The sequence below is a fragment of the Ornithorhynchus anatinus genome, chromosome 16, assembly GCF_004115215.2.
Source record: "Ornithorhynchus anatinus isolate Pmale09 chromosome 16, mOrnAna1.pri.v4, whole genome shotgun sequence".
Classification (NCBI taxonomy): domain Eukaryota; kingdom Metazoa; phylum Chordata; class Mammalia; order Monotremata; family Ornithorhynchidae; genus Ornithorhynchus; species Ornithorhynchus anatinus.
In genome coordinates, this window is record NC_041743.1 from 30412813 (window position 1) to 30439927 (window position 27115).

Consider the following 27115-nt stretch of genomic DNA (forward strand, 5'->3'; position numbering starts at 1 on the left):
TAGTACAGTGCTCTGCACATAGTAAGCGCTCAATAAATACTATTGAATGAATGAATGAATGAACAAGTACCAAGTAGTGTTGTGGACCTTCTGGAAATTCTCTTTGAATCACTCAGTTTCCTGGGGACAACAGAGGGACCAACTTTTAAATGAGAGAAGACTCTCACAAGAACTGGATGGACTTCTTTGGGAAAGAAGCTTATCCTAAATCTTGTACCAAAATGTAGAACTGCATATTTTGAGAAGAGAATATGGGGCACCCAAAGAGTTTGAATCATTTGTAAATCCAGAATATCTTTCAACTCCAAAGCAGGTCAGATAAAATCACTGCCCAGCTGAGCTCTGAATCTTTAATGATTTGGAACTTTAGAACTTTGTAAGTTTATTGACATGAGCTCAATCACCCCAGAGTTGACATTTGGTACATTCAATCTAGGAGTCCTATTTCAATTACACATAAGGTCCCATGATTCTCTTCCGGAATCAAGGTTAAACTGCTTTCAAGAATTGCCCCTTTACCAGATGGCTTCTTCAGCAGGCCAGCCAATAACAAATGAGAAAGTCCTGGAAAATGAAGTAACGAACAAACTACTAATGAGATAGGAAATGGCCATTTTTTATGGTATTTGTAAAGCGCTTACTATGTGCCAGGCACTGTTACTATCCCCCGGGGTAGATAACAAGATAATCAGGTTGGACACAGTCATTGCCCCACATCAGGCTTCACAGTCTTAATCCCCCTTTTACAGATGAGGTAATTAAAGCACAGAGAAGTTAAGTCACTTGCCAAAGATCAAGCAGTGGACAAGTGGCAGAGACGGGATTAGAACCCAGGTCCTCTGACTCCCACTAGACCACACTTCTCTGCCACTGAAGTGATCAGGTTGCTAGAGGATTAGTGGTCATGAAGAAATGAGCTCCTAAATCATATTCCATACTCAGCACACATACCTACATGGGGAAGCAGCATGGCCTAATGGATAGAGCATGGGCCTGGGAGTCAGAAGGTCATGGGTTTTAATCCTGGCTATGTCACTTGTCTGCTGTGAGACCTTAGGCAAGTCAATTCACTTCTCTGGGCCTCAGTTACCTCATCTGTAAAATGGGGAATAAGATTGTGAGCCCTCTGCGGGACAGGGACTGTGTGTCCAATCCAATTTGCTTGGATCCACCCCAGCGCTTAGTACAGTACATGACAAATAGTAAGCACTTAACAAATACCGTCATTATTATTAGTATTCAACACTTCATCTCATTTTGTGAGACCAGCACAGATACAACACGCCAGAGGTGCAACATGGTATCGATTCACCGATTTGCTTTAATACTGTGCATTAAAAGGGGTTTAAATTTAAGAAAATGCAGCATTGATCCATTTGAGAGCCATATTAAAATGCTGATTCTATAGCTCTGCAACAGCAGAGGATGGATGGGGATCATTTGAACCAGTTCAGCCTGGGGCTGTTTGTGTTCTGATCTAGAGATAACCCTCTCTCAACCACTGTGGCACAAATGATAATGGTATCTTGTTTTTCCCCAACAAAATCCAGTAGACAGAATTTGTTTATCTGTCAGTCCCTTGTTCTAGTTCTTCGAAGCCCCAGTCTTCCACACCTGAGAGAATGACATGGAATTGAGCCTTCAAGCCTCCCTGAGCACTCCGGATCTCTCAACAAGCTAATTTGTTGAGCAACTTGGGTAAAGTTGGGAATTTCCCAGTCTGAGACTTATTTAATGCTTTAAAAAAAGCATTCAAAAGCAAAAGAAAGGAACATAATGGTTGATGAGACTTACTTATTACTTAAGGGATGATTGGATGGTTAGACTGTGAGCTCCGGGTGGGATGGAGACTGTCTCTGAATGAATTGTATCTACCCTTATGTTTAGTATGTTGTTTGGAACATAGTGGGTGCTTAACAAATACACAATCATTATTATTATTCTTATTAAAGTTTCAAGTTCCTCTTCTCCAATTCTTTCCTTGACCTCCCTCCAATCTGGTTTCCATCCCCTTCAGTCCACAGAAACCACCCTCTCAAAGATGACATATGATCCCTTTCTTGCTAAATCCAACGGCCTCCACTCTGTCCTAATCCTCCTCAACCTCTCAGCTGCCTTTGACACTGTTGTCCATCCTTTTCCTGGAAACGTTAAACTATCCCATCTCGGCTTTATTGAAACTCTCCTCGTTCTCCTCCTCTCTGGCCTCTCGGTCTCTTCAACAGGCTCCTCCCCAGCCTCCCACCCCTTAACTGTGGATGTCTCTCAAGGTTCAGTTCTCGGTCCCCTTCTATTCTCCATATATACCCAGTCCCTTGGAGAACTCATTCACTCCCATGGCTTCAACTACTACCTCTATGCAGATGATTCCCAAATCTACATCTACAGCCCTGACCTCTCTCCCTCTCTGCAGTCTTGCATTTCCTCCTGCCCTCAAGACATTTCTACTTGGATACCCTGCTGTTACCTCAAACTTAACAGGTCCAAAACAGAACACCTTATCTCCCCACCCAAATCTTGTCCTCCCTCTGACTTTTTCATCACTGTAGACAGCAGCACCATCTTTCTTATCTCACAACCCCATAAGCTTGGCTTTATCCTTGACTCCTTTCTCATATTCAACCCACATACTATCACTAAATCCTGTCACTTCAACCTTCACAACATCGCTAAAATCTGCCCTTTCCTCTCCATCCATCTGCCACCATGTTAATACAAGCATTTAGCTTATCAGCCTCCTTGCCTCCTAAGTCTCCCCACTCCAGTCCATACTTCATTCTGCTGCCTCGATCATTTTTCTACAAAAAGGTTCAGGCCATGTTTCCCCACTCCTGAAGAACCTCTAGTAGTTCTCCATCCACCTCCACATCAAACAGATACTCTTTATCATCAACATTAAAGCACTTGATCACCTTGCCCCCTCCTACCTCACCTCACTACTTTCCTATTGCAACCCAGCCCACACACTTCACTACTCTAATAACAATGATGGTATTTGTTAAGCATTTACTATGTGCCAAGTACTGTTCTAAGCACTGGGGTAGATACAAAGCAATCAGGTTGTCCCAGGTGGGGCTCACAGTCTTAATCCCTATTTTACAGATGAGGTAACTGAGGCACAGAGAAGTTAAGTGACTTGCCCAAAGTCACACAGTAGACAAGTGGCAGAGCTGGGATTAGAGCCCATGCCCTCTGACTCCCAAGCTAATGTTCTTGTCATTAAACCATGCTACTCGAATGCCAGCCTATTCCCTACTCCTTGATTTTGTCTATCTTGCTGATGACCTCTCACCCACATCCTGCCTCTGGCCTTGAACAACCTCTCTTTTCATATCCGACAATTATGCTCCCCACCTTCAAAGCCTTATTGAAGGCACATCCCTGACTAAGCCCTCATTTCCTCTTTCCCACTTCCTTCTTCCTTGCCCTGAATTGTTCCCTTTATTCACTACCCACCCACCCCAGTGCCACAGCAATTATGTATGTATCCATAATTTATTATATTAATGTCTGTCTGCCCCTCTAGATTGTAAGCTTATCGTGGGCAGAGAATGTGTCTGCTGTACTCTCCTAAGCACTTAGTACAGTGCCCTATACACAGTAAGCATTCAATAAATATACCTAATTGATTATTAGAGTAAGCAGATGGCAGAAAAAAATGGTAGTGTATAATTTGGGAGAAAATGCAAATAGGTGGATGGGAAAAGTAGGTGGGGAGTTTTAAGAAAAGATTGGTTTACAGAATAGATTTTTATTCAAAGCACTAAAGTCTGTTAACCCAATGTAGTGGTTGTAGCATTTATATGTCATCTTAGACCATTTTATTCGGAGGTCATATTGACCTCTTCAACTGGATGAGAATGGAAAGAGAGCCAAAAGGGGAGAAGGAGATGAAAACGAATGTGGAGAAGGGAGTGAGGGGAAAAGAAAGATTGGGGGCAATTTTCAGACTATCCAGCCATTCACTCCAGGGATCCTGGTAAAAAATCAAAATTAATTAAAGCAAGAAAGTGGTCCAAAGTAGATTTACCTCTCCAACCAGAAAATGGTCTTTTGAAGCCCTATCTCCTGAAAGTCCATCCATTCCACTCTCTGATAGGTCTCAAGAACAGGTGAACCCTGTTTTGGGCAATCATGTGCGTTGTCTTTAACCCTTCTTTTCCAGATGGTTTTTAATCATGTTCATTTGCATTCTTGGTTAATCAACACCATTTGACCACCTGGGGTAGCTCTCCCAGGCCCAGAGTGAATCAGCAAAGTATCCTGTATGTTTTTCTAAAAAGGATTTTGATTTTTTTTTTTTTATGAAGCTCAGCAAGCCACGTTCAAATCAAATGAGCTGTTAGAATCAAACAAGGGAAGTCAACAGCAGTCACTCGTAAGACCTGCTCTCCTGGAGCTCTGGAAAGCAATGATTCACTGTAGCATAAACGGTATACACGTTGGACATTTACAGTGATTGAATCTCTTTACAGGTAAATAAATTGGCCAATTTAACCTCTTTGCGTGTTAGCTGGCTATCTCTGCACTAGAATGAGCTATTAGCCAGATTGCCACAATAACACTGCAACCTAATAAGATACCGTGCACCTCTGAGGAAGCTGTGCAGAAGGGAAAGGTCAGAGAGGCAGCCATTTAGGAAGTTAATGATGATGACTTAATGGGGTTGTGCATAGCTCCTTTATAGGGGGGTTTAGTTTTGCTTTCTAGAAAACTGGGCTGCAATAAGTGGCGCCATCCTATTATTGCCTTAAGGATTATTGAATGTAATATCTTATTTTGAAATCCAGGTTGTTTTTCCACTGGTGTTTATACTCTTCCCATCCTCTACATAGCAACGGGGGAGCTAGGAGGAGACAGAAACAGGAACAATCAAAGATATTGATTGTCTACTGTACTCAGAACACTGTTCTGAGCACTTGGGAAAGTAAAATCTAGTAAGTAGATGAAGTTTTTGTCCTCCAGGAGCTGTCCTTGTGAGGTTTCAATAGATTTTTTTAAGGTATGGTCTCTGCCCTTGAATAACTTGCAGTTTTTTCATCAGTGTCCATGTATTCACCCCAGCACTTAGTACAGTTCTGAACACATTGCAAGCATTTAATCAGTGACTGTAATTGAGTCAGTCAATGGCATTCAGTGAGTGCTTACTGTGTGCAGAACACAATACAGTGTTTGAATGAATACCGTATAGTAACTAGACATGATCCCTGCCCCCAAGGAACTTACAGTCTATATGGAGATAGCTTAATTTACTGACTAATTGAAGTAGTATAGTTTGGGTTTGCTAGAAAGCCACATGAAAACAGAAATCCAGTTTACTAACTCTATATCTTTCCAGACAATCAGAGGTTTGAAAGAAAACGAAACAGCATGGCTTACTAGAGAGAACATAGCCTGGAAGCTGGGTTGATGTCTCGGCTCCTCCACTTGTCTACTGTGTGACTTGGAGCAAATCACTTAACTTCTCTGTGCCTCAGTTGCTTCATCTGTAAAATGAGAGATTAACACTGTCAATTTCATATGGAACATGGACCGTGTCCAACCTGATTAGCTTGTATCTACCCCAGTGCTTAGAAAAGTGCCTGGCACATAGTAAGCATTTAAAAAATACCTTAAAAAATGAAAGAATATGCAGAAACAATCTGTTGTAATATCACCTAAGGTAAGTAGACAGGTAATCTTGACCAGGGGAAGTGAAAAGACCTAAAGGAATCAGAGGGTAAAAATGGTGGTATCTGTTAAGTGCTTACTGTGTGCAAAGCACTGTTCTAAACACTGGGGGATACAAGGTGATCAGGTTATCCCTAGTGGGGCTCACAGTTTTAATACCCATTTTACAGATGAGGTAACTGAGGCATAGAGAAGTTAAGTGACTTGCCCAAAGTCACACAGCTGGCAAGCGGCAGAAGGGGGATTAGAACCCACAACCTCTGACTCCCAAGCCCAGGCTCTTTCCAGTGAGCCACGCTGCTTCTCAAACACGCCTGGTCTGCTTTCTGCAATAAAAGGGTCATGGGGCTAACATCTAGGGCCTTAGACTCAAGAGGTCCCACTGCAATTCAGAAGCCCAGCCCCATTACATTACTGCTATAAGGAAGTCCTGCTAAACTATTGCTGGATGTGGTGTGTCTACCAGGCACAATTCCAACACTTCCTTCCCTCTCCCACCCCATGGCAAACCACTGGCACTGCCATAATCCCCCCACCATGCCACCTCCACTGGCATTACCCAGCTCCAGAATAGCCTCTGCCTCTACCAACCACTACCACCACCAGATCCTTGGTGCCACTGCAACTTGAGATGCTGCTGTCTGGAAAGTTCCCTTCACCCCCAAAAAATAACTCGTGATCCCCACCACCACCAAAATACCTGAATCCAAGGAGGGGCAGGAGGGTTGGGTGTGTGTATTTCAAAGTGGTTTTGGAGCTGGGAAGATCTGAAGTCTGGGGAATTGGAAGGGAGAAGGAATTACAGTCTGGATGGTAAGGTGCAGCCCGAGAATGTAACCATTTCACACCATGTGTAACATCATAACACAGTGATGAATATGACATCATCCAAGTAGCTGGTCAAGTGGGAACCCTACAAAACAAACAAGGCCCGGGCCTAATCATCCATAAACTCAGCCTTATCTTCAGATATATCTCAGAAATTTCCACCTCATTCTGCCATCCTCCTCCTATTCAGGATATATAGTCCTTTCCTCCCCAGCATGTGCGGTCCTTTTAGGATTGGTCAGATTGGATCTCTTCTCTTTTAATTCTTCATGTTTCTGGGATTCCAATAGCCACTGTGATAGTTGTGCATCCAGACCTTAGAAGGCTATTCTGTTCCTCTAATCCAGACATTTCAAACAAGACACGGTGTTCCAGAATCTCTCTCCAGAGTACATTCAATTCTCATTTCACCTTTCCTTTTCCCGTGGTTTAATTGCATATTTACTCTATGGGAGAACTTGGGTATTTCATTTCAAGAGTCCTGAGCCACGGTGTAATTGCCATTGCTATATAAATGGATGTAAAATATGAAGACTGCTGATTAGGACAGAGGGGATCAATAAAAAGCCATCCTGTTTAAAACAGTGACATTAAATGGAGTAGAATTTTGCTGGACCAAATGGTCTCGCCTTTATCAAGCTCTATTTTCATTGTCAATTCCTCCTCTAGACTCTTCATTGTCTGCAATTGCCTGTCAAACAGATTCAGTTCTTTCCCTAGAAGTTTCAGGACAACCACCAGTTTGTCTCTAAAGATGTCTCACCTTCTGAGTCTTCTCTTTACTTTCTCATCCACCCTCTAAACTCCAAGGAGCACAACTCCGAATATTATCTAGTCTCCCAGTTTTGTATCAGTGGCTTCTCCCTCAATCTCTTAGGACTAGATTCTAGTCATACCAAGACAAGGTTTTAGATACCTATGTCTTTGAGAATTAGGACTTCAGAATTAGGACTTCAGAATATAAAATGTCAATTCCTCTGCCCAGTTAGTGAAGTCTTTCTAAGGTAACCACATTAATGGTCACTCTAGTTGACTGAATCGGTAATGAACCATAATTAGGAACCAAAAAGAAATGATTGACAATACCACATTCTAAGTAACATAAAATCCTAAAACTCAAAGATCACTATCTTCATCCCCCCGAAACCTAAACTGGCCCAAAGAGATAATAATAATAATGTTGGTATTTGTTAAGCGCTTACTATGTGCAGAGCACTGTTCTAAGCGCTGGGGTAGACACAGGGGAATCAGGTTGTCCCACGTGGGGCTCACAGTCTTCATCCCCATTTTACAAATGAGGGAACTGAGGCACCGAGAAGTGAAGTGACTTGCCCACAGTCACACAGCTGACAAGTGGCAGAGCTGGGATTCGAACTCATGACCTCTGACCTCTGACTCCAAAGTCCGTGCTCTTTCCACTGAGCCATGCTGAGCCATGCTGCTTCACTAAGAGATGGGTGTCCACCCTATTCATAAAGTCATAGGGTTGAGTGGAATCCATCTAGCCTAGTTCTCTCTCTTCCTCTCCACCATATCTCTTGAAGATCTTCAAGGAAAGAGATTTGGCCAAGTCTTTGATCAGGCCACTGTGGAACGGTGCACAAGCAGGATTTGGCCTGTAGGCCAAGGATTAGATCAGCCTGTGGGCTAAATTGAGGAAGGTCTCCAAAATCCAGTCAGATCAAAGGAAATATGAGTCTGCTTCAGTTTTTCCACCTCTTGACTGTTTGGGGTCACACTCAGTGACTTAGTACAGTGGGTTGCACCTACTAAATACCATTATTACTAAGGCTACATGCAAGCTTTTGGGGGTGGAGAGGCTGCTTAGTAGCTGGAAGGGGCAGCTATGAATTTGCAGTACTTGGATCTGAGGATGTGCGGGATGGCTGGGGGCTACAAGGTCCAGAAGCCCAGCTTGCATGACGGAACAGGCATGAATTCACCACACAGGTGCAGCGTCATTCCTCAGACATATATTCCTTTCAGTTACAATAATAATAATAATATTGGTGGTATTTTGTTAAGCGCTTACTATGTGCAAAGCACTGTTCTAAGCGCTGGGGGAGATACAAAGTGATCAGGTTGTCCCACGTGGGGCTCACAGTCTTAATCCCCATTTTACAGATGAGGGAACTGAGGTCCAGAGAAGTTAAGTGACCTGCCCAAAATCACACAACTGACAAGTGGTAGAGCTGGAATTAGAACCCATGACCTCTGACTCCCAAGCCCGGACTCTTTCCACTGAGCCACGCTGCTTCTTGTGGCTCAGAAGCAACTGGACTAAGGTTTACTTAGGCTGTGAGCTCCATGTGGGACAGGGACTATGCCTCACTTGAGTAAACTGTATATTCTCCAGAGTTTAAAATACTGCTTGACACATAGTAGGCACTTAAAAAATACCAGCAGTGTGGCCTAGTGGAAAGAGCATGGACTTGGGAGTCAGAGGACCTGTGTACTGATCCCAGCTCTGTCACTTTTCTGCTCTGTGATCTTGAGCAAATCACTTAACTTCTCTGAGCCACACATCCCTCATCTGTAAAATGGGGAATATGACTGTGAGCCCCATGTGGGATGAGGGACAGTGTCATTTATTCATTTATTCAATTGTATTTATTGAGCACTTACTGTGTGCAGAACACTGTACTAAGCGCTTGGAAAGTACAATTCAGCAATAGAGACAATCACTACCCACACGGGTCTTACAGCTTGGAAGGGGGGGCCTAGTTAGTTTGTATCCACCCCAGTGCTTAGTACAGTGCCTGGCAAATAGTAAGCAGTTAACAAATACCATTTTTTATAATTACTAAAAGTGGTACTCAGAACATGGGCTGGGGCTGGGGTGGGGGAAAATGGAGGGAAGAGAGGGGCAGATGTGCCACCAGAGCAGGGTCAGATCAAATTGGACTGGGAAAGTTCAGTTCAGACAGGGCCCTGATCTTTTCTTCAGCACTTAATCTGTGCACGGGCTAGAGCTCAGACCTCTGTCACCTCCGGAATTGGTGGTCCTTAGCCCCAGAACCTCTGAGCTTGCTAGTTCATGGCCTTAGCACCTCTGACTTAGCCATTTCAGTAAAGAAAGTTAAAATCAAACATTTAGCACTCAGAGTACAATTCTCAAAGGTGGCTCTTTTGAAAATGCTGGTTCTGCTTGAATGGGCAGAGGGGCTCCAGGGCTGGGTAATAATGACTTTCACACTGCCACATATTCAAATTCATTCCAAACTAAAGACGCAAAATGATCTAACTGCTTGGTCCCCAGCACCGCTTTCCCATTCTATATTAAACACTGTTGGACCTGTTTTGTGCTCAGAGAGATGAACAGCTGCTGTCTTAGTGGTTTTGGGGTGCGGGGGGGAGTTGAGGGGGTGGAAGGGAGGGTAGAGAGGTGGGGAGGGGAAGTTGTTCAGTGAGCAGGAAAACAGTCAAACTCCCAAAGGGGGTAAAACTAAGGGGAGCTTTCCTTCTAAATCCAAAGGACCAACCACAGAAAGCGCTTTTACACTAAGGTAAACAATTGGCAGGTTTGATCCTGAGGATCACGCCAACACTAACAGCATGCCAAACGGCTATCTATTCACTGCCCCAGCCTATCATGGTTCTTTAATATTAGGCTAGCTAACATTCTGCATAGTCTAGATGCCAATAAAGAAAAACCTCTGCATTACCTGTTACATTTAAGAAGTCCCCTTTAAATTTGATTTCCATGGCTCTCTGTTGATTAAACAGCATGAAAGAGTCACATTATTTAAACTAGTAGATAACAGTAAAGGATGATCTATGCTGAGTGCTTTTGGCTTAATAATTAAGACCCCATGTCTTACTACATCAAATATATTAAGATAACCTGTAGCTAGAGTGTGTAAAATTTGAAACCATCAGCTAAGAAAATTTTTCAGCTGTCAGGGAGATGCAAAATGACTTAGACATTGGCTTCATTGCCAAATAAGATGCTTTTTCCACTTATCCCTCCCCATAAAGCCTCATCTTCATCATTGATGGTATATATTGAGTGTTTACTGTGTGCAGAGCACTGTCCTAAATTCTTGGGAAAGTAAAATGAAAAAGAATTGGCAGACGTGTTCCCTGCCTTGCATGCCCTCACTTTCCTGACTCCTTACTTGTCTTCGCTTTCTCGATCCCCACCTTTCCCTGAATTCTTTCCTCTCTCCTTCAGGGCCGGTTTCAGATATTTGACCGCCCTGAAGTACCCCTGTTCCATGTCACCCTTTTAGGTTGTGTGGAATGGCATTGTAGCATAGAAGCAGTAGTGCAGTGATTGAATGTCCATTTGGTGTGGTACACTGTACTCAGCACTTGGGAGATACATAACAATGAAATAAGCATGTTCTCTGCCCAATAGAAGTTTACAATCAAATAGGGGAGCTGACACAATATCTCCAACTAGGAGGAGAGAAAGAGGAAAGGGGAAGAAAGAGAGAAATGGGAGAGACAAAGAAGGGGGAGAGAAAGAGAGAGAGAAATAAAGGAGGGACAAAGGGGAAACGGGTAAGGAGAGAAAGAGAGTGAAGGAAGAGGAAGAGGAGAGTCAGAGAGAGAAAAATTGAGTGAGAGCTGTTTAAACCCCTTAAACTAAGTGTTTCTCCATGTCACCCCTGACCCTCTCCATGCTAAAGAGTCATCACATTCTCCTCATCTCCAGGACCTTTTCCCATAGTTAATGCTTCCAACTCCGCTGAGTGCTTTTAAAGATTTAGCTGTTACCAGACTCAGGCCACCATTCTCTCTGACTTTGCAAAGCCCTGAGATGGTCATCTCACTTGCTTAACTCTATGAAGCCAACCCTGCTTGCCTTCCTATAGTGTTAAAGTTCCTGCTCTGTGCAAACCACTAACTTCTGTGGAAAAATACACAGGTGAGAGTTAGACGTGGTGTCTGATCCTCCAGAGACTCACAAACTCTGAATAAGGCAGGGAAGGGTTTTGACTGCCTCTCTCACTTACCACGGCTGTTACTTTCTCTTCCACTTGATCACTCTCTTGATAGGAATTCACACTCCTGTTTGGATCTTCCTCCTGAAGAGCATCCAGAGCTTTCTCTAAATGTAGGAGAATTTGGTACTCATTACCTTCACTGACCCCAAGTACCCTCTTTCAAGTTATATGGGAGTCTGGCACTAAAACTCTTCAGTGAGACATAGTTCTTGCTTAAGAATTGTCAGGATACGGATAGCTTAACCAGTCCTTCCTCCAGAGTTCCAACTCAGGACATCTGGCTTTCTTCTGTCCCCACTTGACTGGATCAAGCAGACAGTTTTTTGCCTACTGAGAAAGAGAGCACCGAAAGGTGTGAGGGGTGGAAAAGAGGGAGTAGAAGGGGTGAGAAGTGGAACCAGGACAAAAGAAAAAGGAATAAAAAGAGGGAGTAAGGACAAAAAAAAAAATGCTAGCTCAGATTCCTATCCTCCAGTTTCACCCCCATTAAAAGTCTGAAATATCTTAGGTCTTGAATATTAAGAATGAACCACTGTCAGTGTGCAGAGTCCACCATGAATGCCTTATTACCTGAGCCATTACCTGTTCCATTCTAGAGTCACGGTGACCTCAGCATACAAAGAATAACAGAGCCTCAGAAGACTTGGTGGAAGCTTGCTGTTCCAGCATCTAGAAATGGCTTTAAGGGGAGGAGGAGAAGGAGAAAGAGGAAGGAGGAGCCCTGAGGTACAGCAGAAACCTGCTGACAATGTTCAAGAGGAGTTATTGTAAACCTGAAGCAACCCTAATGGCACAATCAAAAGCTGATTCAATGATTGATCCCAAATCAGTTGACCAATCAGAGATAATTATTGAGCACTCGCTGTGGGCAGAACCCTGTACTAAGCCTCGGGAGAGTACAATATGAGAGAATTGGTAGACACATTCCCTGCTCACAGTCTAGAGGAGATCCCATTCGACTTATATCTCCTAAATTTGACTCAGCTGGTGTCTAGTACAGTGCCTGGGAGTCAGAAGGACCTGGGTTCTAATCCCAGCTCTGCTACTTGTCTGCTGTGTGACCTTGAGCAAATTACTTAACTTCTCTGGGCCTCAGTTACCTCAACTATAAAATGGGGATTAAAAGTGTGAACCCCATGTGGGACATGGACTGTGTCCACTTGATTTCCCTGTGCTTAGAACAGTGGTAGGCACATAGTAAGGGCTTAACAAGTGAGCTCATTGTTGGGCAGGGATTGTCTCTGTTGCCAAATTGTACATTCCAAGCGCTTAGAACAGTGCTCTGCACATAGTAAGTGCTCAATAAATATGATTGAATGAACAAGTACTGTAATTATTATGTGCTTTTGGAAGCTTGGCTGCGGGAGGAAATATGTCAGGTGCCTTTAACAAGCAATCAATCAGTGGTATCTACTGAGCGCTTACTTTGCGTAGACCAGTGCTGTAAGCATTTGGAAAAGTACAGTACAACAGAGTTGGTGGAGGCGATCCCTCCCTACAGGGAAGAAAGGCATTGAAATAAATACAATAAAGGAGAAGATTAACTGGGGAAGGGATGGCTTTAAGCCCAAGAGAGACCAACAGTGAACCTGACTTTGGCAAATTCAGTTTGGAGTCTCATTTCAGGATTCTGCTGATGTTGCAGAGGGTTCAGGGAACCAAGAAACAGTATCAGAAATCACCCACTTGTGTTTTCTCCTTTCCCCTGCAAACCAGCCTCATTCAGGCTCCTTATTTACACTCAGTATGATGCTCCCCTTTGAGTCAATGCGTGATCTTTGGACCCATCTTGAAGCTCTCCTCTTCCTTAACTCATGTTGGCTCTTTCCACACACAGTGTAAAAAAGGCAGGGTTTCCATATATCCAGAAGGAAAACAGACCATCTTGACAGTGAACCTTGGGCCTTGGTTGTGACAGCCATGATGGATGTGAGGTACTATTAAATCAGGAAGTTCTACTTGTTGGGGAAGCAGCGTGGCTCAGTGGAAAAGAGCCTGGGCTTTGGAGTCAGAGGTCAGGGGTTCGACTCTCTGCTCTGCCACTTGTCAGCTGTGTGACTGTGGGCAAGTCACTTCACTTCTCTGTGCCTCAGTTACCTCATCTGTAAAATGGGGATTAACTGTGAGCCTCATGTGGGACAACCTGATTACCCTGTATCTACCCCAGCGCTTAGAACAGTGCTCTGCACATAGTAAGCGCTTAACAAATACCAACATTATTATTATTATTATTAGGACCCTGTGTGGAAAACACTGAGAGAGTTCAATAAAGTTAGAAGACACAAGCTCTGTCCTCCATGAGCTTAACATCTAGGTGAAACTAAATATTCAAAGAAAGACTTCTCAGTATTTACCCAAATAAAAAAAAAAAACCTCAAGACAACAGGTGAAGACGTTTACCTGAAGACTGTGGCTACCATTTTACTTTGGTAGGCTTTATTTGTGAATAAGGACTGGACATTTATATCTCCACTGCAATAAGCCACCATTTAGCAATTGTTCATTTACTTATAACATCACAGACTTTCTTAAGTGTTTTTAGTCAACAATAGTAACTAACCGCATTCTCGAGAACAGTAAGAATGCATCCAATTTAAAAATAACTTGTGCTTGCCTCTTTTGAATTTTCCTGAAAAGGAGAGATTACAAAGGATTACAGAGAATAAGGCCCCTAGAAATATTTATGTTTTAGACCTAATGAAAACATGACTGCAAAACAGAATTCTTTCCCTTCACAAAGTGCAAGATTCCACAGAACAGCCAAGATTTCCCAAACATTCTCCATTAGGGAGATGAACCAAACCCTCCAAACCAAACATTTTCATTCCTTCTGCAGAACTCAGAATCGATAGAGCATAGCAATTTGGGTCTTCATCTGCAACACTGCCTTGCACTTGAAATTTGCCACAATTCCCTAAAAATCACAATAGCCTAATAGATCCCTATGACCACTCAAAAAACCAACACAAAAGATGATCACATCATTAACTGTCCAATGCAAAGGCTTTCATTAAAATTAACCCACAACAAATCAATCAGTTGTATTTACAGTGTGGCTCAGTGGAAAAAGCACGGGTTTGGGAGTCAGAGGTCATGGGTTCTAAACCCAGCTCCGCCACTTGTCAGCTGTGTGACTTTGGGCAAGTCACTTAACTTCTCTGTGCCTCAGTTACCTCATCCGTAAAATGGGGATTAAGACTGTGAGCTTCACATGGGACAAACTGATCACTTTGTAACACTCCCAGCGCTTAGAACAGTGTTTTGCATATAGAAACCATCAGAGAGTGATTGGTTGAAGATGTTCATCAGGGAGAGAGGAAGAGTAGGCTCATTATTATTAGAAGGGGAGAAGGGAGAGGTCAGAGGCACAAGTAGAGGGGTTAGATTTTGAGGATGGAGACCTCCACTTGTGAGATGGCTGGGAAGGTAAAAGGGAATCTAGGGGAGAAAGGGTGACAGAGAGGTGAGGGGAAGACTTTGGAAAATTCACACCTTATGGAGTAGTTATCAAGGTCTTCAGGACTGCAAGGAATAGGGTAGCTGGGCTCCAATATCTCTATTTCAAGGCATAATTAGGGCAGGGTGCTTTGATTGGAATAGGAGGGAAAGAGAAGCCCAGCGCATGGGCCTCAGAGTCAGAAGGACTCGGGAATCTAATCCTGGTTCCACCACTTGTCTGCTGTGAGACCATGGGCAAGTCACTTCACTTCTCTGTGCCTCATTTATCTCATCTGTAAAATAAGGATTAAGGCTGTGAGCCCCATGTGGTACATGGACTGGGCCCAACCTTACTTGTATCTATGCCAGCACTTAGTACAATGTCTGACACACGGTACACACTTAACAAACACCATAAAAAAAAACTGATTTCTCATTAGAATCCAAGAGTCCTTAAAGTGCAACAGGACTCCAAATCAGCTAGTCCACTTGACTGTTTTGGCTGGAGCCCAACTGCTGACCAATGTCAGACACTGTGAATGCTCTTCTAGGAGTTTACTATAAACGTGGCTTGAGAGGGCTGTGCTAAGTGAATTCTAAACACACTAAGTCAAAGATTCCTCATTTCCAGGAAAGGAGACACTTTGGCAAGAAGTCAGGGAAACTGATATGCAAAAAATTTCTACAATTCTCACTCCATGATGACCAGCTACCAAATGCATGCTCCCTTTTAGATTAAAAGTTCCTTGTGGGCAGGGAACCCATCTATCAATTCCACTGTATTTGTATTCTCCAAAGAGCTTTGTACAGTGTTCTGCACACAGTAAACACTCAAGAAATACTATTAATTGACTGATTAAAACACCACAACGCATGTAGGAAAACTGTCTGCCTACTCCAACTTTGAATTATGAGTTAATGTATCCAGTGATCAGTCCATTCTCACACCTTCTGAGTTGGATGTAACACACACTCCTTTACAGGAGAGAAGCTCTCCTGGCTGAATAAAAATTCAGATGGATTTTCCCAACTGCCCTTTGTAAGACCACATTAAATTGAACAAAGACTGCGAAAGGAAACCCATGGGGAAATTTAAAGCACTGTGTTGAACCTGTTCTTGAGAGTGGGAAGAGGAATCTCCTGCTTCTACCAAGCAACTTCCATCAGGAGGGAGGGGGAGGGCTTGGCTTTCCTGGACATTTTGGAAAATGTGACAATTGGATTCACACCTTTGGCAGAACCCAAAGTTCCTCTGCTATAACCGTATCAGGCTGAACTCCCACACTGCCAACAGGAGTGGGTTTCAACAGTTTGATGCCTGCTTCAGGGATGACTCAAAACAATTCATGTAGGGGGAGAGGTTTTTTTTTTTTCCCCCGTGAGCACAATGACTAAGGATTTGCAGTTTTGACAAAGAGTTTGGGACATGTGTCGTAACATCCTAAAACAGCCACATGCAGTGTAAAATTAACTATGCCTGCTCAGAGAACTGGAGATGACTTTAAGGTGTGGGGAACCCTGAGGGCAGGTCATCTCCTGGGGACATGAACTCCGCCTCTCCCACCCTCAGGTTTCTGCCTGCCTGCATTTCCCTGGCCCAGGGCCAATTTCAATACTTACCCAGACAAAAAATGAACCTTAACCCACTTGGATAAAAGTGGGTAGTGGAGCTAAGAAAAGTTTAAGCTCCTCCTCTCCTTTCTATTCTAATTGAGAAGGTTTGGGTGGGGCTCTGAGCCTATAGGGGAACTTGACCCAGTTGCTGCTGGCAGATATTTGTGTCCCTCAGCCTGAGTTGCAGTACAGCATGACCTAGTGAATAGAGCAAAGGTCTGGAAGTCAGAAGGACCTAGGTTCTAATCCATAACTTGTCTGCTGTGTGACCTTGAACAAGTCACTTCACTTCTCTGTGCCTCATTTACCTCATCTGTAAAATGGGGAATAAGATGGTGAGCCCCATGTGGGACAGAGACAGGGACTTGATAAGCTAGTATCTACCCCAGGGTTTAGCACAGTGCCTGGTACACAAAGTAAGTGCTTAACAAATACCATTTTTTAAAAAGCATCAAAAAAATGGGGAGGGAGGAGAATCATTGAAAGTGGAAGGGCAAAGCAAATATTTAGGGGTCAGAATACAATTATGGCCTATAGAGTTTTAAATACTATTTGCAAAAAGAGACACACACTACCATTCCACGGTGAGGTGGGGGAAATGGCCCCCACAGGTGTCTGAACTAGATTTTCAGATTTGCTCTCTCACAAGACCTGAAAGTTTCCCATCAGGGCTGAAAAGCCCCAGAGTGATGGCTGTCTGGCCTGTTGGATCTTTGGAAGTCTGCCCCTCCCAGCCTCATCCCCTATAAAAATCTTTGCCAAGGGCTCAAAATGAAAAGTTGGCAACTGTGTAAACCACCTATTTAGCAATTTTTTCTTCAAAGAAAGCAATCAGAGGTCAGCCAAGGCATTTGGCCACATGCCCTAAATTGTAACAGGCTTGTAGAGTTAACAGGAGAGGCACCCATCAGGTAGAATCTAGAGGCTAAAATAAAGGGAACAGACTTCCAGAGAAGACTAATAAAAAATGCTATGATTCCTGGTTTAATCTCAAGAATAACAACTGTTCCCATGCTCCTCAAGATCAGAGCGATAATAATAATTCCTATAACTTCTCTAGTGCTGCTGTCTCAACTCACATCTGGATTTTTTAAAATGTATTTGTTAAGTGTTTACTATGTGCCAGGCACTGTTCTAAGCACTGGACTAGATACAAAATAATCAGGTTGAACACAATCCCTGTCCCGCATGGGGCTCACCGTTTTAATCCCTGTTTTACAGATGAGGTAAATGAGGCACAGAGAAGTTAAGTGACTTGCCCAAGACCACACAGCAGACAAGTGGACCACCTGGAATTAGAACGCATGACCTTCTGACTCCCAGGCCCGTGCTTTACTGACTACACCATGCTGGTTAAGCGACTTGGCCAATGAGCCAAACTCATACTGCAGGTCAGAAGTCAAATTGGACCTAGGATCAGTATTCTTGACTCCCAGACCTTCCCACTACACCATTCTGCCCAGAAGAGCTATGAGTGGAACAATCTACAAAAACAGGAAAAATATACGCAAAAGAAATAGAGCTAGGGAGAAGAAATCTTTGGGAAGCATGAGACTGAAGAACACAGCCCTGTCTACGGCTCTTTCAAAATATCACCAAAGATGATGTAAATAGTCCGGTTACTGTGTTACCTAGAGCCATTTTGTTTTTCCTGACCTGTTTGACTCTACTACAGAACCCAGAATTATTAACACATATTTTAAGGCCAGCAAAACAAGGAAGGGATTGTCCTCTTTAGGATTATGGGTGAACCCCATGGAAAGTTGATGGAGCTAATGGATTTGGTTGGTTTCACATTTGGTTTAGTGCGTTTTCTCCACAGTGCAGCATTGAGATTCTAAGCCAGGAAAAAGTTCCCAGAAATCTGAGATGAGTCATAAAAAACAAGGACCAGCAAACTGGAGGAAAGAGCAAGTATTTAAAGGAATCTAGCGACTCAGACTACTTTGTTTTTAAAACAAATTAATTCAGGGGGCCAACCAGACGCATTGAAAGTTTGCCTGAAGGAGAATTAAAGATATGGAATTCCAGCAGAGGTTTCAGTGGTATCTAAATATCACACAACCCCTCACAATATCCACCTAAACTGGAGTTATTCTGACCAACTGGGTAGTGACTTTAAATGTTAATTACACTTTGAGACTTAGCTAATTTTGTTAATTTAGAAGGGCTTCTAAATCTCTCGTTGTGAGTCCCTCAAGGGATGACAGAGATAGTGTCTAACTATATTCTTTCCCAGCACAGTAAGTGCTTAAAAAATACTATTACTATGACATTTCATTCAAACATTACCTGTCAGTATAAGCAAGCAATACCCTTTAATAGTAACTGGTAAATGGTATGGTCCTTATCTACTTTATCGATCGAAAAAGGTAGTTGACTACTGTTCACTACCTCAGAGGACCCACAGGCAACACAGAAGGCCACTGATAAATTAATTCCACACACCCTCCTCACTGCTACGGTGGAGTGGATGATAAGAAATAGTGTAACCTCCTGGAAAGAACATGGGCCTGGGAGTCAGAGGACCTGGGTTCTAATCCTAGTTCTTCCACCTGCTTGCTGTGAGATCTTGGATAAGTCATTTCACTTCTCTGTGCTTCAGTTTTCACATTTGCTGAATGGAGATTCAATAGGAATTCTCTCTCCTTTTTAGACCATGAGCCCCATATGGGACAGGGAATGTGTCTGACCTGATTACCTTGAGCCTACCCCAGTGCTTGGCACTCAATCACATCTATCTTGCCATAAATCCCGTGCCCACATCCTGCCTCTGCCCTGGAATTCCCTTCCCCTTCATATCAGACAGACCATCACTCTCCCCACCGTCAAAGCCTTATTAAAATCACAACTCCTCCAAGAGGCCTTCCCCCACAAAGTCCTCATTTCCGCTACTCCCTTACATTGCTGCAGTACCCTTTAGTAACCCCAGCCTCAGCCCCACAGCACTTATGTACAAATTCATAATTTATTTATATTAATGTCAGTCTCCCCTTGTGGACTGTAATCCCCTTGCAGGCAGGGAATGTGTCTACCAACTCTGTATATAGTACTCTCCCTAGAGCTTAATACAGTGTCCTCCATTCAGTAAGCACTCAATAAATACTACTGAGTATACAATGAGCAAGCAATTCAATATCATTACTGTAAATAATAATTACTATTACAGTAAAAAATAATAATGTCCCTGCTTAATACCCAAGGGCCACTAGGGGGCACGGTTGGAAGGAAGATGTACACGTGTCTCTAGAGCAGCTTCCTAATAAGACAGTGAGGAATCCCCCTCTCAGCCCAAAGTGGGACCAGCAGCAGAGGTCCCAAAGAAAAGAGTGGCCACCAACAGCATCGATGGCATAGGAGGAAAAGAAAACAGCCCCAACCCATTTGGAGATGGGCGGGGCTGGATCAGAGCCAGTCGGAGAGCTCTTATTCCCACATAAAGGGCCCTGACAAGCCTTAAACTGGCCCTGAGAGAGATGCATTAGTCTTTTCAGGTCTGTAGAGTACCATTTAGTGCCCTAGAGCAGAAATTTCCCTAATGGTGCCCTACTGAGCTAATAGAGACAATTTCCCTTCCAAAATACCTTCGTGGACATTATCACAATATGCCGCCCATTGTCAAAAAGTGCTCGACATCAGTGATGAGAGATAGACTAGGCAAGACAGGGCAGTCCATGAGCCATTAGCAGGGACAACAGAGCAGCTTGGGAAAACAGGGGGCTGCCCCAAGACTCAAGGCATGGGGTGACACTCCACATCCCTGCAAGCAGATTCCACTGAAACCGTCCATTTACCTAGGCAGCAATCCCCAGCCCGCAGTGGCAAGTGTTTTACTCATGTGGTATGTTAGACCTGAGTGGGCAACATACGGATAATCCATGAAAAAGCCCCACTACACAACCAGCTGGAGTCTCTCACTTCTTTAAAAAAGCAACCAGACCTGAACAGAAGATCCCTAATGGAATGACTTCAAAAACAAGTCTGCTGATGAATGTGCATTAGGAGCCAGCTCAGACAAGAAGGGATGCGGGGATACAAGCTGCTTCATCACAAAAGCAAGAATGTTAGATGAAGAAATGTCATGGAAAATGAAAAAAAAAACAACTGGCATAATACACCACTTACCCTGTCACTTCCCTTATTATGTCATTTGTCCTGACTCCCTGTAGAACACTGCAGCATGCCATCTATCTTTTTTACATTATAGAAAAATTCACTGGATTTTAGTTAGCAGCTCCTTAAAGGAACAGTGGGATGAAGGTGATTAGATGAACAAAGCAAGCAGCCAGAACAGTCCTGATCAGAACAGTGCTGACTTGGGGGCGGGGACAGGAAAGGGATGGAAATCTCTCTGATCTTTTAAAACCACAACTGTAGCTGGTCCATTAACTGTTTCAGTGTCTGCCTCTGGAATCTCTCTGGAGGGAGTGGAAATTGACCCACGTAAAGGGAATGCTGTGTGGCTCTCATTGGGGTCATCTTAAGGACTCCTTTCCCCACCTCTCTTCCTAAATTTCCAGCCAGACATTTCTCAGCCTCGTGTTTCCCTTGATTCCAGATAAGCCATCTAGTCTCCTCTTAGACTAATTTCTCTCTGAATAAAAAAAAAGAATGAATGCTACTTTCTATCTCTCTGATCAGGACTTGCTCCAATCAATCAATCAATCGTATTTATTGAGCACTTACTGTCGGGAGAGCACCATACTAAGTTCTTGGGAGAGGACAATATAACAGTATAACAGGGTTAGTAGACACGTCTAGCTTACAATCTAGAGGCAGAGACAGACATAAATAGAAATAAACTATGGATATGTACATGAATGCTATGGGGCTGCAGGAGGAGTGAATAAAGGGAGCGATCCAAGTGTAAGGGAGATGCAAGAGGGAGTGGAAGAAGAGAGCTCAGACGGGGAAGACCGCTTGGAGATGTGCCTTCAATAAGGCTTTGAAGGTGGGAAGAGTAATTGTGGGAAGAGGAAGGGTGTTTTTAGCAAGAGGAAGGATGTGGATGAGAAGTCAGCAGCTAGATTGATGAGATCGAGGTACAGTGAGTAGGTTGGCATTAGAGGACCGAAGTGTGTGGGCAGGGTTGTAGTAGGAGAGCAACAAGGTAAGGAAGGAGGGGCCAGGGTGATTGAGGGCTTTAAAGTCATGTGCAAGATTAAATCTACACCTTCTCCCGACCACCCAACCCCATCCCTGGACCCTTCCCCGGGCAGATACCTGAGCAGTCAATAGTGTTTCCTCTCCACTTGGGGCCCAGTATGGCTTCCAAGTTGCCTTGCTTCAAATGCATTTCTTCATCATTCTTAGTAAACACAGGAAGGCTTGCAAAACACAGACCTGACACCTGTATAAAATGTCGGACACCTCTTCAGCTTTATAGACCTTCAACTTGGTACTGAACTTGATGCCCCGTTGTCATCAAACTCTGTCCATCTCACAAAAGCCATGCAGGTCTTTCCTATTTTGTTTCCCACTTGTCAAGCTAAGCTTTATTGGATAACGGTTTGCCTTAGCTAGGAGCAATTGGTGACAGCACTAAATTCTGCAATTGTCATTGAAAATCTTTGGTTAGCTGAAGGGTTTTCCAGGTGTGACCTGGTGCATAAGGCCGGTGGTATGAATAACTTTGCACTTCATTTAGTTTCTTGATTTATGAAGACAAAGCAGCTAATGTGGTATCTGTCCATTGTGCTCTGCTGACTTGCAGAGTGATTTGTAATTATCTGCCTTTCCCTTTTGTTCATTCCTCAAGAGCACAATTGTTAGGACTCAACAGTTCCTATCTCAGTGAACAGGAGCAGTGTTGCCTAGTGGATTGAGCATGGGCCTGGAAGTCAGAAGGTCCTCTAGTCTGGAAGGTTGTTGTGGACAGGGAATGTGTCTGTTACACTGTTTTATTTTACTCTTCCAAGCTCTTAGTACAGTGTTCTGCACACAATAAGCACTCAATAAACACAATTGACTCACTGCCTTGGGTTCTAATCCCAGCTCTTCCACTTTGCTGTGTGACGGTAGGCAAGTTACTTAAATTCTCTGTGCCTCTGTTTCCTCATCTATAAAAATATGTTCTCTCTCTAGACTATGTGGCATAAGGAATATGTCCAACCTAATTATGTTGTCTTTACCCCAGTGCTCAGTACAAGGTTTGTCACAGAATAAGTGCTTAAATACCTTATCATTGACTCACATCATTCATATCTATGGAAAAGTTAACCAAACAGTAATATCAGCACTAAGTTCCCAAGACTCATTAAGAAATATGAATAAGGGAAGCTCTCTGGAGAAGAGAGTTGCTTTCGTAAAGTTACAAAAATACTTTATGGAAGCTCAGGATTCTCTCCATGTGATGTTTATTTCTGGCTCAGAAAGTTCAGCTACAGGACATCATTTCCTTCAAGATCAGACTTTCTCCCTTTCCTGGCCTGCCTGTATAAGCGGGATTGATTTAGGGTTACAGGGTCTAAATTTTAGCAAATGAATAGGCAAGTTCAGTCATCTACCACCCATCTCCCCTTCCGAAGAACCATACCACAACACACTCCAAATGAAAGAAAGCAATATGAAATGCAAAACTCTTAAGAGACTTCTACCCTCTCCTCCAAACAGCTCCCATAAATTCCCTTGCCAGGAATTCCAATCTTGATAGCTTTTAGATCAATTACCATGCAGGTAGAGTGTTCACTGGGCCATTAGGTGTATAGTACACATTAGCACTGCAGGTTAAATAATGAACCAAAAGGAACCTGTAATAAGCAGAGTATGTGATTCCCCATACGAATGTTTTTTGCATTTTCCTTAATCTTTGTGCCTATGCCATTCCTATGCAACCAGGAGCTCCATTTGCATTTGCCAACAAGGAAACTGCTTTATATTTGAGGTGGTTGTGCTCAAACTGTACACAACAGGTTCAGGCCCCATAATGGGTTCATAATGGGAAGCATCATGGCCTAGTAGAAAGGCCACAGGCCTGGGAGTCAGAGGACCTGGGCTGTAAACCCAGCTCCACCACATGTCTGCTGTGTGACCTTAAACAAGTCATTTAATTTCTCTGTGCGTCAGTTTCCTCAGCTGTGAAGTGGAGATTCAACGCCTGTTCTTCCTCCTCCTTAGACTGTGAGTCCCATGTGGGTCAGAGACTGTGCCAAACCTGATTGACTTGTACGTTCCCTGGGATTTAGAGCAGTGCTTCAAACATAGTCAGCCCTTAATAAATGCCATAAAAAATGTCTGGACTAGACTACTTGGGGGTGAAATGTTCAAGGAGAACAGAGATCACCTCCAGCCACGGCTCCATCTATAACCTCATTAGTTCTGACTATTGCTCTCCAAGCCAAACCTCTAACCTGCCACCTCTTCGATTCCCCTTCTAATTCTGTCCTCCTGCCCCCACCATGACTTCTGATCTCTGGATCCATTCCACCTAATCCCAGGTTACCACTCCCCTCCTAGGCTCCATACGCCCCTCCCCTCCCTTGATGTTACAACGCTCTCTATCAAATTCAGCCCCTTCTTCCCCCGTCCCTCTATCGCGCTTGCATTATCAACCCCCAGCTCTGGATCACCGTTGCAGTCACCTCCTCTACTCCAGCACTTACACAGCTAAGCATTGCTGAAGAAAATCCAGGCACCAGATTGAATTGTAGTTCAACTTCACTCATACCTGCTATAATCCAACCTTCTCTCTACTACCCTCTTCTCCTCTTTCACTTTCTTCCCACGTATCTCTCAAGATGTCTCCTGCTTGCTCTCAAAATCTGTTCGCCTGTGTCTCTTATCCCAGTCCCTCTCGCCTCTTAAAATAACAACCTTCTTCTCGTGACTTCCCTTCAATTGCTATCTTCAAACCCCAATGGCTCCTTCCCCTCGTTCTTCAATCACGATCAGAAAAAGCTCCCTCCAGCCTTTATCTATCTTCCCACTCCTATTCCTGTCCAAAGTCCTTGAAGAGGTAGTATGCATCTGCTGCTTTCACTTCCTCTCCACTAACTCAGTTCTTAACTCACTCCAGTCAGGTTTCTACCCGCTCGGTTTCACTCTATTGAGACTGCTCTCTCCGAGGACCACCAATGACTTCCTCATGGCCAGCTCCAGTGGACTCCACTCCGTCCTAATCCTTCTTAACTTTCCAACCACCTCTGACACTCTTGACTGTTACTCTTTCCAAAGGCCAAAATAATTCAGGGGCTCACAGGGCTGAAGCCCAAGGACCTGAGCTCAAGAGGACCCCCAGGGTCCATCCGATCACTGCTCCAGGGAAATCGTGGCCCATGTGGGGCTGTGAAGGCACATGCCAGTGACTCAGCTGCCAAAGCAGGCTACCTGAGGCAGCACTCTGCTGCCGCTGCTCCCTCCCTTCCACAGCTGCAGCCACGAATGCCTGTGCCGCTTGCTGCGGCTGCTACCACCTCCCACTCCCCTCTGTCACGTCCCACCTCCTGGAATAGACCTTATTGGCCCACCCCACGTTGGACTCATACCCTTTGGGATTACCTGAGAAGCTCTTCAGTTTCAGCCATGCAACAAGTCAGATCCCCATTGTCATCCAGGGCCTCAGGAGTCAGCTTTCACCTCGGAAGTTCTTATTTCACTGAATCCCTCTCCGTAACGCTGGAGAAAAAAGATGAAAAATGTCCCCTCTGGGAGTCATTCTGAGTCTTGTTAGACACCCAGTAGCAAGCCAATAAATATTACTGATGAAGATGATCCTTTGCCGTGCCTTCCAATGAACTACTATTCTATTCAGAGCAAACACAAGAGGGACCGAATGACCGTGGGCATTTCTGAATTGCTTTCTGCATATCTGGCATGAAGTTTGACACATGTTCTTGGGATTGCAGTTATGGTGGCAGATGCCTCTACAGTGAAAACCGGAACCCAGGTGCAGCTATCTACAAATTGATTATGTCCAGGCTATTCATTCTGGGCAAAAATCTGCACTCCAAACATTTACCAGGAACAGTTACACTAAGAAATGATGGAAGCAAGTGGCAAAAAGAGCCCAAAGGATCCAGTGTAAGACCACAAATCATCGTCAGAATGGACAGTGCAAGCTTTCCCACTGTGTTTCAAGGGACTAGCAGGAGTAACAGAAGCAGCAGCAGTAATGATAGTAGTGAGTATAATAATAGTAAAGTTGTAGTTGCAATCTTCTCTTTGCATTTTATAGACTTGAGGGGCTTTTTTCCTAGATCTGTCTTCTCTTCATCATTCCTGCCAAAGTAAAAAGGATCTTGGACTAGAGCTGAGAAATTGGCAGGAAGTTTAAAAGTGGTAAAATAGCATAAAAGAGCGCTAATCTGGATCAGCATTTGGCATTTCTCCTTCTCTCCTCCTCCCCTTAATTCGATTAACCAAAAACACATCTCTTTAGCAAGCCACCAGTTTGTTGACACGAAGTAGAGGAAGGCCATCATTATGTCTCAGGAGAGAAGTGAGGGATCATGAAGTAGTGGATAGAGCATGGGCCTGAGAGTCAGAAAGTCATGGGTTCTAATCCCTGGTCCATCACTCGTCTGCTGTGTGACCTTAGGCAAGTCACTTAACTTCTCTGTGCCTGTTACCTCATCTGTAAAATGAGGACTGAGACTGTGAGCCCCAAGTGGGACAGGGACTATGTCCAACCCAATTTGCTTGTATCCATCCCAGCGCTTAGTACAGTGTCTGGCACATAGTAAGCACTTAAATGCCAGAATTATTATTTTTATCATTGTTATTATTACTGTATAATAAATGAGCTTTAGAGACAGAACACATATACCTTACTTAGTTTTTATTTGCCTGTAATATGGGAATAGGTGATTTGCTGAAACTCAACATTTTTACCTCCTGCAATATGAGTCAGAACTCATCTTTGCCGAGCAGAGTGGACTTCTTGTCTTCTTGTCTACCACTTAGCTTTCCCCATAAGTCTCATAAAGCAAACAGAACCACACAACGGTGTGTTACTGTAAGTAAATTGGAAACATGGACTGATGGAGCAAAGTTTAAGTGAAAGCTATTTAGGGCAAAATGTGTTTTACCACCACGTTTGAGAATTGGCAAATACATCCCAGAGCCCAGTTCTCCTCTCTCAGTCTTTACCTGTGCTGTGACTGTGATTAATTGATCTGTCAATCAAGACTTCTTATTGAGTATATACTGAGTGCAATGTCCTATATTAAGCACTTGGGAGGTGTACTATTCCCTGGCCTCAGAAAGCTTACATTTTAAGAGGCACACAAACGTAAAAATATTTACAAATACTGAAATTAGAATAAAGTGAACTTTCAGTTGAAATATACAGATATAAACCCTGCAGATGGGTATAAATCAATCAATAGTATTGATTATTTACAGAGTGCAGAACACTTGGAAAAGTACCAAAGATTTAGCAGACATAATCCTTGCCCTTAAAGACCTAACAATCTAGTGGGCAGGGGGAGATATAAATAGATACATGTATACAACAGGTGGCCGCCAATCCCTACTATGTGTGGAGCACTGTACCAAGTACTTGAGGGAGTAAAATAGACATAGGAAGCCTGGCATCTGACCACAGAAACTTTACTGTCGAAGCTTACGATACAAATAAGGTGACTGTGTCATTCGATAGAACAGGTTTGGATCTT

The 27115-nt window shown here is 43.6% G+C and overlaps 1 long non-coding RNA gene across 3 annotated transcripts in view; it reads right to left on the reverse strand.

Moving 5' to 3' along the window:
- LOC103170310 overlaps window positions 1-27115 on the reverse strand; it is a 49119-nt gene that overhangs the window by 17471 nt on the left and 4533 nt on the right. For 2 of the 3 annotated variants that reach the window (XR_005660945.1, XR_003765147.2), the window contains 2 exons: window positions 24999-25115; window positions 5380-5486 (listed from right to left, as the gene is read on the reverse strand). This is a non-coding gene — a long non-coding RNA (uncharacterized LOC103170310). Of the gene's footprint in view, window positions 1-5379; window positions 5487-6370; window positions 6829-24998; window positions 25116-27115 lie in introns of those variants that run through there. The other variant, XR_005660946.1, reaches the window with a different exon arrangement.